A 12,945-nucleotide genomic window follows, 5' to 3' on the forward strand; every position below is an offset into this window, starting at 1 on the left:
ACTTCCAATTTTGCCTCAGGCAGTAATTGGATTGAGCCGTCAATTAGCCTCACAGGGCATTTCTCGCCAGCCAGATCATTCTCATGAATCAAACTTCGTTTCACAATTACCGCACTACTACCTGTATCTCGTAGCACAGAAACTGATTTTCTTCCTATCTTTCCCCTCGAAACCGGCATCCGATTCACCGCAGATCCAGGTTGTGCATGTACTACGGCGTTCACCACCCGGTTTTTCTTGTCCTTCTTCCGATTAACCACCTTCTCTGCTTCCTCCTCCTCTAGGTCGTGCACCACGCGGACTTTCCGGCCGTTCTTAAGCTCAACAAAGCCATCGCATCTTCTTCCTCCAGGCGGTATTCCGACTCTGACGGAGTCTTCGCGCATGCCGCCTGCGGTGCTGCCTTGTCAACTTCGGGACACGACATTGCTTTGTGGCCCTTCTGTCCGCATTTCCAACACGAGGATGGATTGTGGGTTGCGAGTTTGCGGCAGTTAGGTGCGATGTGGCCTAGTTGTCCGCAGAGATAGCACCTCGGGGGTGACTTTGCGCTATGTTGTGTCCGCCGGAATTCGGGCTTTTGAGGGGTTTCAGAATTTACAATTTTGCTCAAATTCTCGCCTCCCTGGGCTTCCAAATACTGGTCTGCAACTTCCATCATTTCATCCAATGTATGTGCCTTTCTTTCTTTTAAATAAAGCGACAAACCAGGGTGACAGCTACCCAGAAATTTTTCCTTAATTAGGAGTTCGCGAAGTGCGCCATACTCAAGTTTAATTTTTGAGAGTTCAGTCCAGCGGTCGAAATAATGACTCAATCGCGCAACATACTGTGTTGCCGTTTCACCGTCCATAGGTTTCCCAGTCCTGAACTTCTCACGAAACCCATCCGTCGTAAATCTAAACCTTTTAAGTAATGCAGCTTTCACTTTGTTATAGCTGCCTGCATCCTCATGAGGAAGTCTTCCAAACACACTTAATGCTTCGCCGCTAAGGCAAGTGCTCAAGATGGTAGCACATTCACTGTCTGCCCAATTTGCATTTATGGCGACCCTTTCAAAACGCAAGAGGAACGCGTCGAGATCGTCTCTTCTCTCGTCGTATTTCGGGATCAATTTGCTTGCGTCTATCCGCAAGCTGCTATGTCCTTCACTGGAGCTATGCACTTCAGTTAAACCGTTGTTGTTCCCTGAGTTTTGGAGCTGAAGTTTCATAATAAGTAATTCCTTTTCTCGCTGAAATTCCTCTCCACGCTCCTTTCGAGCCTACTCTCTTTCTTCCTCGGCTTCTTTTCGAGCCCTCTCTCGTTCCTTTTCTTCTCTCTCTCTTTCTTCTTTTTCTCTCTGGCTAACCCATTTGCGCAGTTCGGCACCGGACAACCCTAGCTGGGTGCCAGCCTCAATCAACTCTTTCAGATTCATATCTGAAGCGCGAACCGTCTGGGTGTAGCCTAAACACTGCTTAGCGAACTTCGCCTAAACGCTTCCGCGCGGCACTACCTCTCGCTACCGCTCTGCTGCTACACTGTTTACGACCTCTTCGTAAACTCTTCCAACTCGTTCACCGTCCTCTGAGCTTGAGTGCACCAAACGTCCTGTCGCGGACGCCAGAATAATTATCACCCGTTAATAATTAGGGGGTATTATTAACGATGCGCCCTTAACGGTGCGCACACTCCCAGACACCCTTAGAGTGAGTGGGGGTAGCTGTTCCGGTCGCGAAGGAGATGCCCTCGACCTGCGTGGCAAGCTCAGCCGGAATTCAACTACCTTATAGTGACAGAAGGGGGTGGTCGTTTGGTGCCCAGCGGTCGCCGGTTCAAACCAGAGTAAGGATCGGAGTCAGAAGTAACAAACAAGCACAATTTATGCACAGCAAGAGACGATACAAAGGAATACACAAGATCACTTGAAATACACAGACGAGAGGTTCACAGAATAACAAACGCTAAGCATGCAACTACAGAATGATTCAATAACACAGGCTTTACAACAGATCAAGCACGAGAGAGTTACATAAACAAACACCAAATTGTTCACCGGGCACTGTTGCAGTCCGACGCCTCAAGAGTCACGATGTGGCCGCCATACGAGACGAGCGCCGCTCCCTTGAAAGTCCGTGGGCTTGCCAGCAGCGGGTGATCCCCGGGAGTCCAGCCGAAGCACTGTCGCGAACACGTCGCAAAGCACTGACGAACTGACTGACTGACTGACTGACTCATCAAACGGCGCGGTCTCTTTAAATAGGGCGCGCCGCGTCTGTTTGTTAGCACGCGTCAAAGCTAGCGCGCACACACACTTAGCTTCGCTGGTTATAGCGCTCTCTCTTCCTCCCGTCGAGCCGCGCGTCGCCATTGGCCAGGTCCCATAGAACATGCTGGAAATTTCTGGCTGATTCCAGTCCGATGAACCACCGTCCTCCCCGGGCAATGGGAAAGAGGGTGACGGCAACGCGTACAAAGCTACGCGCTCTCCCACGCGGGGAAGGGGGCTTTTCTCTCCATGCCTTCCACGCCTCGCGCCGTACCGGCTTGATGAAAATGGGCGCCGATTTCGTGACAGACACACAACCGAGAAAAAACAAAACAGGTCATGCGCTCTTACTGCCTTCCTGTGCTTTATCTATTACTCTTTGTCAAGTTTTATATCTGTCTACTGGTTACGCTACAGTATTCGCGTATAATCTCGTAAAACTAATTTAACATGAATTCCGGAACGTTCGAAAGCAAAACGTTAGACACTGTGAATTTTTGCAAGCTGTACAGCTTTAGAACTGCTGTGTGGAATATGAGTAAAGTCATTGCATGACAGCAGGAAGGCGGTCATATTCACTCCAAAAAACAGTGCGCCCGCTATAAACGGTTCAGTGTGTTGGTATTATTTATGGGAGAAATGACTTACGAATAGATACAATGGGATACAGTTGGATGGGAAGTTGCTTTACGAGTGACATCTCTCTATGTGACATTCTTCCGAGCACGCCGATTTCGGCGAGGCTAGAACGTCAATAAAAGATATTTTTATACCTTCGTGGCAATGTGTTCACACTTTCGAATATACGAATCCCCAGCAGTAATACACAAAAATTAAAACGCATGTCTGCGCCTTTGGATCCATAAAAGCAAATAATTCAACTTATGAAACCGAACACAATTTGAGTGTTATGAAAGAAGTTTTTACCTGCGGCTGTCGGTAAGCTCATACATCGTCCATCGTTAAGACCAATGCTGCAAAAAGTAATAATAAAACATTTCTAGCGATTTCCAAGTACTGCTGGTTCGGACACCTGTAACCACTTGTTCTCTTACATTTCGAAAGCTACTCAGTACATCGCGTTTCTACGAATAATCTTCCCGTAGGTACGTGCTCTGATCCTTGGTGACCTGTCAAGAACCTTGCTAGAAAGTGATGCGAATGGAATCATATTTTTGTTTTACATTTTACACTTACATTTTACATTTACATTTAATATTGCAGACATTCCAATTAAAGAACACCAATAGCACTTTCGTTATGTTTTCGTCCGATAGTGTGACAGACGCTGTTTTATCTTCAGCAGGTATCAAGGTAAACAGCCTAGGAAACAGAGACCTTCATCACTGTCATCAGGAATATCATCCCCCATCTCCGTCTCCTCCAAGGAACAGGGCCTCTGCCGTAGGTCTCCGGTCAATAGGGTCCTGTGCCAGCTACGTACCTCTATCCCTATAAAATTTCAAATCTCGACATGCGGCCTGACTCGGAGAGGCACACTGCTACGCTTGCATTTTTTTGAAATACGTTCCGCTACTCGAGCCTTCAGTTCATGTGACTGAGATAACAGCCATTCTAATGGGCCTGAAATGCGGCCTTAGGGCGTGACAGACGGCGATGGGACAATTTCGAATACATTCGCCGTTGCACTTAATGACTTCGCACAGAAGAGAAAACCTCGGCGATCCTGTCCAAACTGCTCCCGAGAACATTTGCAGGCCACTGGACGAGAAAAGGACAACGGTCGTTGTGCGTCGGCCGCTGAAATTGGGGGCAGCGCACAGCCGCTTTCATTACCCCGTCCTCGCTTCCGCATTAGAAAAATGCGCTTGACGTAAATGACACTAGTCTCGGAGAATTACTTTCTTACTACGCCATTAATGCTCCACTTATTCTTATTTTTATTACCTGACACATTTAGCAAGCGTGAGCCTGTCTTTTATACTGTATAATGCCATGATATTTCTTCCGTGCTCTTTTTGCCTTGTGTTTTTTCTTCTTTTTGCTATTAAGCAGTGGCTGTCAATTTCGAATAGCTTAAAGCTGCCGAGATGTTTTTTTCATATATGATAACTATTATATTTCGTTTTTAGTATATGTTTCTATGCAGATTCGTTTTGTTTTTATTAAAAATTTGTGTTTCTTGTAGTGCAAGCTTGTCAGTTTGAAAAGCTAGTGAACTATCATACATCGCCATCACCTTGTTTTACGTATGCGTTTTGATACATGACAAAACGAACATAGTTGTGAGTGAGCCCTTTTCCGTGCCCATTTCATATCAGCTTTGCTTTAAATGCACGCTATCAATACATCACGTTGAACCTATTTCATGGCACAACCTAGGTTGGGCACATTTTAAAATTTGGCGTTGATTATTTGTCCAGTTACAATTTTTTACTTTCCAGTGATTATATAGTTTGTAACTAAAATAACATGGTAATGCCCGAGTTTCTCAAATTATAAATGGGACCTTTTTTTTTTTATCTTCACTAACTTTAGAGAAAACATTGTCAAAAACGAAGGCACACGGCTGCATATACTGTACTCCTCATAAATGTGTGTGGTAACTGGAATGAAGCTTTCCTCAGAGCCTTAGCTTTGTGATCGCGTATACCGGCGTTTAGTTTATCTGGTGGGTGTGGAAGAGCAGAGGATATCTGTTACGTCGAAAAGCTTCAATAACAGACTCTTTATTGTATAAAATCGCTTTCTGAGCTTTCCTCGGTTTGGAAGAATAAAATTTTCTAAACCTGTGCGAAAACTCAGAATAAAGTTTTTTTTTACAGTACCCAATAAAAAATCTTTAGCAAACTAACGTGTATGTTTTGTAGGAAAAAACACTGCGCCCAAAAGCGTATCAGTCCACAGTAAGTTTAAACAGCCTACTTCCGGTGCACTGGTCGCGTTTTTTTTTTTTGTTTCAAGAATAATGCACCTCATTATCGAGCATTGACGTGATGCATAACAGATTACTATAAGAAGTGCGTAAGGGGTATTGGCGCACAATTCTCGCTTCGGGTGCCAAAAGTTCAAATCGTGGGTTAGCCCATGCAGGGTTTGCAATCCTTTGTTTTCCTTTAGATTTGACATGTGCAGGACTATGCGCAGGAGTATTACTATATAATAGTAAAGACGTGTTCATTAATGCACCAAGCTGCAGAGCACTCTTTATGCTTGAATTACATTTTTATCTTTGTCGCTGTTCTAAAGAGAGAATGCACTTAGTCGATTGTTCAAAATTAACGACTTCGAGTAACTTTCCCTCCCCCTTCCTCCTGCCCTACATCCTTCTTACACTTACTGCCTTCTTACACTCACTATTTTGTCGCATATTACTTGCGTAAATGCGTTAGCCGTCAATGTTTAGACTTGCTTGGCGGGCAAACAACATCCCAACTTATGGCAACGTGTTGTTACCTTCGAACCGTTTGAAGCGGCACGCTTCTCTACATAAAGAAAAAAAAATGTTGACGCCCACTCGCTGAGGTCTCAGCATTCGTTACTTGAACCACAACAGCGATTATACTTTTGTTGTTATTACTCTGCCGTAAACGACCGCCTGTAGCGCCTCGTTCGGACTATTCGTTTGGGCTGATATATAAACGCAGCCCGGCAGCTTCACAGCAGCCGGCAGTTAGCCACGATACCTGGAAGCATAAAATATTGACTGAATAGAAGTCTACTTCAGTGTGGAAAATTTTTTACTGCTGATGATCCTGAGTGATGTGCCCCTTTGTGATGTGATTGATGTGTGATGTCATCGTTCTTTTGCAGTGAAACCTTATCAAGTGGCTCTGGCGTAATGTCAAGACATTTTGCAAGTCATTTTGAATACTGTAACTGCTGTATGACACCATCCTTTTTTCCAGGCATTGCGAATTACGGGACTAGGGCATATTGGCATCGCTTTATGTAAGTTCTTTTTTTACTTGACATGATACTACGCACCATCATACATGGCTGATGGTACGACGTACGCCTTTTCATGACAAAACACTGAATAAGGGTTGAGAGGGAACTTCGGGTAGGGCGCCGAGCCAGCGTTTCGACAAGGGGACTTGCCATCGTCTGGGCAGCGAGAGCATCAGTGGTGGGGCTTAAATGCTCTTTTGCTGCTGAAGGCGAAATGCCAGTGAGTGGGAGAGAAAGAAACTGGGGAAAGAGTGGAAGAACATTTTCTTAGGTATTAATTTCTATGGGCCTGGAACCGGTTATCCCGTGACCTGAAAAAGATGAGGGAAACTGCAATGAATTGTAGATAAATCAGCACCGAAACCAGGCTCAACGCTCACACATGTTTCTTGAAAGGGGACAGGTATTCCAAAGGGATGCAGCTAGCACAGAACCGGGTGAATTGGAGACATATGTGAGAGGCTTTCGTCCTGCAGTGGGTATAGTCAGTCTGATGATGATGATGATGATGATGATGATGATTCCAAAGGGAACTAATAAGCAATACAGCTACAGGGGAATAGTTATGAAGAGCTTTCCAGAAGGAGGAGAGAAGAATTGAAACGAAGTAGAATAATAGCAAAGCAGAGTAAAGTATGCCTGCCAAGCCTGACCTTATCTGAAAGGATGCAAGGGGGAGCCAAAGTAAGAACTGATAAGAAGGAAACATTATTGAAAAAACATGTGCAGATTATTCTACTGATTTAGGTGCAATGGGTTGTTGGGTGTACACGTATTCTGAATAAACTGTAGAACTAATGCCTGACGAGATATTTTTCTCTGCTGGCAGGGTTTTCGTCCTGAACGGTATTGTCTTCCAACGCCACAGGTACTATATTGATTGCCTCTTGCCCGAGATGTTAACGAAAGGCTCACTGCACACTTCTATCCAATAAAGCGGTGTTCATAGGCCAGTTTTACTCGAGAAAATATTGCCATGATCCGATTGGCAGGTTATAATCAGGCGCTTCCGTAAAGTTTATTTTGTCCCTTAGGAACCTACTCTAGTTCCACTCATTTGTTGTGTCTTAAAAATCGAAAAATGTAGTGCGCCGAGCTATCGACGTAGGATTTTAAACGAACATTTTACTACAGTGCGTAGAGCCGGTCTTCGTGTGCACTAAATTTGACCTTTGCCGAGTTAGAAGTCATGTATGGGTAGAGGTCACACCACAGCTGTCCTTCAGTGTAACATGCTGGGCCACCTTGATATCGCACCACCTCGACAATTTTATCTTTGACTTTTCAAACCTGAAGCTGAATAGAGAATAGAAGGGGGTGGCGCAGGTTATTAATCACGTGGCGACATCATGCCGCGCCATGGCGCTATGCAAACAGCCATATGATATCAAATGATGTGTATAAAAACAAGGAGCAACCGCATTTCGACTCAGATCCAGCCATGCTGGCCAGTGGCGATGACGCTGCGCTTAGCGCACCCGCTTAGTGGAGCTTACCAAGCGTAACTGTGCTGTGGAGTATTAGTTGAATACAATGGTAAACTATGCTAAACATCTAGTTTCTGTTCCTTCTCTGCCAATACGCGAGATGGTATAACGAAGCAAGCAGATAATAAGTGGATTAGCTCTATACAGCTTCAGAAAGTGACGCAGAGGGTGTGGCATACTGGCCAGTTGAAAACACACACCACATTCACTTGAACGTGCTCAACCAGCTTGCCATGATTTTCCTTAACGATGGTTGAAAGCAGCTTTCTTTGTGAGGAAAGATTCAAATGGCGTATGTCATAGGATGAAAGCTTTTGCTTTGAGAAGTTGACAAATACATGTCTTCGAAAATAACACAGTGAAAAATATACGCCATGCTCGAATTATGTGTTTCTAAAGAGCTAGTCATTATCACAGTTTCTTGGAAAACTTCCATATGACCCTTTTTCGGGCTAGTCCAAAAAGAGCCATTAGCATCTAATTCGGCAAAGTGCATCACATTCTTCAGACATCTATTTTTATTCTCAACACCCACCAGGCGTAGGCTCGGCATTTCTAGCATACACCTGTTTCAAACGAGGTCATCAAACAAAGTGGCTGCATAAAATATATCAGGAAATCAGAAACATTTAAAAAAAAGTTAGTTGAGGAATAATCACAACATGACAAATGAAGACTTCCTCATCCTTAGCATCTTGGAATTTTGACGCGGAAAACTGAGCTCTCTCATTACCTGTACATCTGCGTGTCAAAAATGTTAACGGAGCGCCGGGGTACAATATTTGTCACAAAGAAAAATTTTCAAGTTCATTCGCAACGTATGCCGTAACAATGTTGTTGAGGTTTATCTTCCCTTTGAATTCAAAGCAAAATCATCCAGTTCAAATGAGGAGCCAGCATCACGCTCAGGCAGTAAGATCAATAGTTTTGTTTTCACAATTTTGATACGACAATGCAGTACAAACACATATGATGTAAGAATACAAATGAGCATTTTTTTTCCACTTACTAGCCAATTTGGAAAAAGAAATTTTCACACAATAAACAAAATCAAAGAGTTCCAAATTACATTATAATCTCGTTGTTTTACTGAATATCGGCGCCTTTTATGCGTTTTAAAAATTCATACAAAAAAGAGCACTAAGTTTTTTCTAAACAACGTAAAGGCATGTTGCATGAACGTTTTGTGACAATCTTGAATTCATAGCGTGGCATTCGAAAAGGATTATTTTTTTTTTAAGAAATGAGACCAGCTGTTCCGGCCCCGCCGTAAACATCTACCCGAAAATGCTATTACCGCGTGGTCAGATTGTCAACTTTCGACACTTTTATTCTTTGAAAGCTGCGTTCAGAGGCTCCAGAAAGTACAATTCATTCAAGAGGATAAGACATGTACTTCATAGTTCTCTAGATGTCAGCTCCTGCATCGTCGTTTCAGGTGGATTAGAAAAACTGATTCGCCTTGCAATCCGCTGCTTTTGCATACCAGGTTATTTAGTTGGGACAGCAAAAGTAATTAGGGTTCAAGGTTTGTTGTTTACGTTAGCAAGGCGTTGGCATGACTTACGAAATAACAGGGGTTCCCTTGCGGAAATGCGCATGGTGCATAAAAGCTGTATATGAGATTACGGCAACATTTGCTTAAGGGCGCATTATATATCTTAAGACTGTTAGCGTCGTGAAGTCAGCCACGCTGGTTCGTCCCGCAGGCGGCCTTAGCGAATATCCCAGCTTCACTGTCCGACAAAGAGCTTTAATTACAAGCTGGGGGATTTAGGTAGGAACGAGCGAAAGTCCCCTAAAGAACTAAAAGAACCAAACACTATGCAAAAGGCAAGCTGGGCGGCATGTAAGATGTGTAGTATTTGCATGAAAGCTATATCCTTTCCCAAAAAAGGTGCCTAGACGGGCATTAGGAACTCTATTATCTCTACCTGTAGCTGGCTAATACCCGCCTAGATGCACATGTTGGACTGTTTTGCAACCATTTGGCTACCAAAACGCTATCACTGCGATGCAGTGATATTCATATCATGATCTTGAATCTTTATTTTTAGACTCTCGTACGGCCATATCAATTCGCCTCCGATGTCCGACATATACTCATGTAAGGCGAATCTAGCACAAAAAAATTAATTAGCATGAAACCACCACAAGACTGCACTTGTCTCCAGCCTTTTTTTCTTTTTTTACAAAAAGTAAGGCCATCCGGCAATCATGGCGTATATTATAGACAGGAATAATAGGAGAGGTTTGGCTCTGTTGCCTCTGTCCTGCTCAGGACTCATTGTGATAAACGCAGTAAAAGCCGAAATCCACTAACGGGTAACTTTTCTTCACGATCGAGTGCGCCTTCTTTTCAATGCTTTTGGTGTCGCTATTATAAGGAAGTCTTGAAAATGCTTCCATAGCGAAATAATGAATCATCAATTGTTCCGGTGCTTTGGGAGGAGAATGCGCTCACAGCCCAAATTCATAATTCTTCTATCGATGTTGTCCAGAGAGAGTGTCATGAAGTTGTCTCCAAAGCTGGAGATAGCACCTACTTCTCATCTTATATTGCAGAAAGATATCAATATTCATTTTAGGCAACAACAGTGTGAAGTATACTCAGTGCTGCCTGATTTTTGTAAACACTGCTACAGATTTTCATGGATAGAATATAAGTTTTTTGGTATAAAACGATGAATCGTATATGTGTGGGTGCTCGCTCTCTAAAAAATGAAAGAAATATAGTGTAGTTTAAATAATAAACCGATACTTGGAAGTGATAACTTTTGCTGCGATGGAAAGAACCGGTCTCTTTATTTCTTCCATATAGAGATGATTGATCTTTATTAAGGCAGTTTTACATTTTATTGCGATAGCAATACTGCGCCAGGTTTCAAGGCGGCACGTGGTCCCGGCTGAAGCCATGCTTGACCTTGAACAGTTGAGGAGGAGGAGGAGGAGGAAAAGAAGATTGGTAACTTTCGCTCTCGGGTCATACTCATAAAGGATGAGCTAGTGTGTCCCCAATAATGTAGCACCTTACACAGAGAGGGCGTGATAGGGGTAATGTAGCAGGCAAAAGAAGCTTCCGCCGTTGCTATCGCAGTTCAACTAGGGTAAAACAGAATTAAAGCTCAACTAATACTTTATCGAGTGCGTTGGCATCTCGATAGATTTTGAAGTGAAAAGGTGGACAGCTTGCCGAAGGAAGCTTGCCCCATGTAATCTTGAACGGAGAGACGAACGGACTGATGACGATTTGCAATACCTTCTTACGAAAACAGGCACAACTATATGATGGCTTCAAGCATACGCTCATATCACCACGGGGTGTTTAAGGAATTTTACTTGAGAAACTACGAGCGTATGATGCTAAAAGAGCGTTTCTGCTCCTGTGGCAGACGACCAAAGCCTCGCGATTGAGAAAGAGAAGAGTGATCTTTAGTTTGCGACATATGCATTTATTGCTGTGTAAGTTCTAAACAAGCATGTATAGGAGTTGTGCAATTAGCTTAGAATTGGGAATCAGCCTGTGATCTAATGAATTAATTTCATATCCAAGTTCACGATCATGTGGCCTGATAGTTGTCTATCAAGTACGTCATCAGTAAATGCTGTCGCTTCCTCCTTCGTAGTTACATTTGTGCGTGAGGTAATCGTGGAGGGAACCTGAGCTGCTGCAAAGGAGCGCTTATAATCTGATTTATCATTCTAGAGCAGAGATGTTCCTACACGCCTAGATACCGGGCTTCACGGAAGCAGGAAGGCAACCAGTCTGGCATCGAACATGTGAGCTGGCCATTTTGAATAAAAATTGCTCTTTCTTATGCCTTTAGTCTTCACCAAAAACATCAAGTATTTAGAGGAAATGGCTATTGAGGAGTGCGATGTCCGTTGTTTTCCACTGCATTTATTTACGCTTGGATACATTTTTGCTGGCATTTATCGCGTCATAAATAACGTGCAAGGCTGAATCTCCTTCAGCGAGGCTGAGAATAGAATAATCGCAGGGCGACAATTCGCAAGTGCCTAATCCTGCGATGAAAGGGCGGGGGTGCTGAAATTACACTGGGCATGCAGACTGGCTCCCCGCTATTCCCCTGTTCCCCTAAGCAATAGAGTCCCTCTATTTAAATCTGACTATTGTGTCAGATCGATAGGCGGACTGCAAATGCAACTATTACTTTCATATACTCTAGGAAAATTTGCGGCTCAACACATCGCATGGCAGCACTATGTTTCAATAGAGCTCACGAGGCGCTTTTTTAATAAGCATAGATGAAAAAATGAACATTTCTTTATTTGGCTGAGTACTGCTTTGTGGTCTGTTAAAATGTCGCCTAGACAGGGTCGCACACGTAAGTTATCCTGTTGATTGCGTACATGAAAGGACCACTTCTATAAATATTTTTGATGTGCTTCCGAATGGTGCGCTGAAATATCAACCCCGGATAGCCTCTATAGCGGTGTGCGGATTTTTGAGAGGGTGCCTTTCACATACACCATCACTGGCTGCAGACGAAGAAGTGGAGACCTTTGTCGCAACATTCAATATTGCAGCAAGTTAGCGTTAAAACTATGTATCTCTGATATCACAGGAATCTAAAGCATAACCATGAAAGAAAGCGCGAGGGATTGCCGGTAATGAAACATTCCTTCTTTCCTGCACTCTTTCTCAATGCAAGCTGGGCATGGCAGCCATGCGAATGCATAACAGATTGGAATGTCTAGAGCATCATTATCAGCAATTACTTAGGGAATTTAAATGATGAGTTGTTAAAGCTAGGAAACTTATGAATGTCAATATGTGAAAAATAGTCTGGAGTGCCTTGAATAGTCTTTGCTTACCGGTTCAAATGCATCAGCACAGCTAATCCGGCGCATTGCATAAGAAAGCATTCCATCTAATTTTCTCTTTCATGAAAAACGATGCTTATGATGATGGCCTAAAGTTTGCGCAGAATAAATGTTTACCTAAGCAACTCATCTCGCCGAATACTTTGAAGAAAAATCCCTTAGGCCGAACAACACAGACTCATAAGCCCACAGTAAAGCGATGAATAGTCATGAATGGACTGTACTTGGTTTTCTTGCTGCTTAGAGATATTGGGAAGGTTGGCGTTTAGCGAATACTTCCTTGTCAGTCCGCTGTGCCTGAGCCTGTAGCCGCGCTGTCGTCAACAAAGTCCAGAAGAAAATGTTAGGATATAAAAGTTTCAAACATCGCTAGCCTAGCACAATCATGGCAGAGTCCCGTCCAAAATCAAAGCCCAGTATTCCAGGCAATACAGTGTGCTGTCGTAG

At 43.5% G+C, this 12,945-nt stretch overlaps 1 long non-coding RNA gene across 1 annotated transcript in view; it reads left to right on the top strand.

Moving 5' to 3' along the window:
* LOC146191928 (uncharacterized) overlaps positions 1 to 11,421 on the top strand; it is a 55,326-nt gene extending 43,905 nt beyond the window's left edge. Inside the window, exons 3-4 of the long non-coding RNA XR_014706715.1 lie at positions 6,026 to 6,163; positions 11,357 to 11,421. This is a non-coding gene — a long non-coding RNA (uncharacterized LOC146191928). The remainder of the gene's footprint in view (positions 1 to 6,025; positions 6,164 to 11,356) is intronic.
* Positions 11,422 to 12,945: the final 1,524 nt, after the last annotated feature.

This window comes from Amblyomma maculatum, chromosome 4, assembly GCF_055883805.1.
Source record: "Amblyomma maculatum isolate TAMU_Amacu chromosome 4, ASM5588380v1, whole genome shotgun sequence".
Lineage (NCBI taxonomy): Eukaryota > Metazoa > Arthropoda > Arachnida > Ixodida > Ixodidae > Amblyomma > Amblyomma maculatum.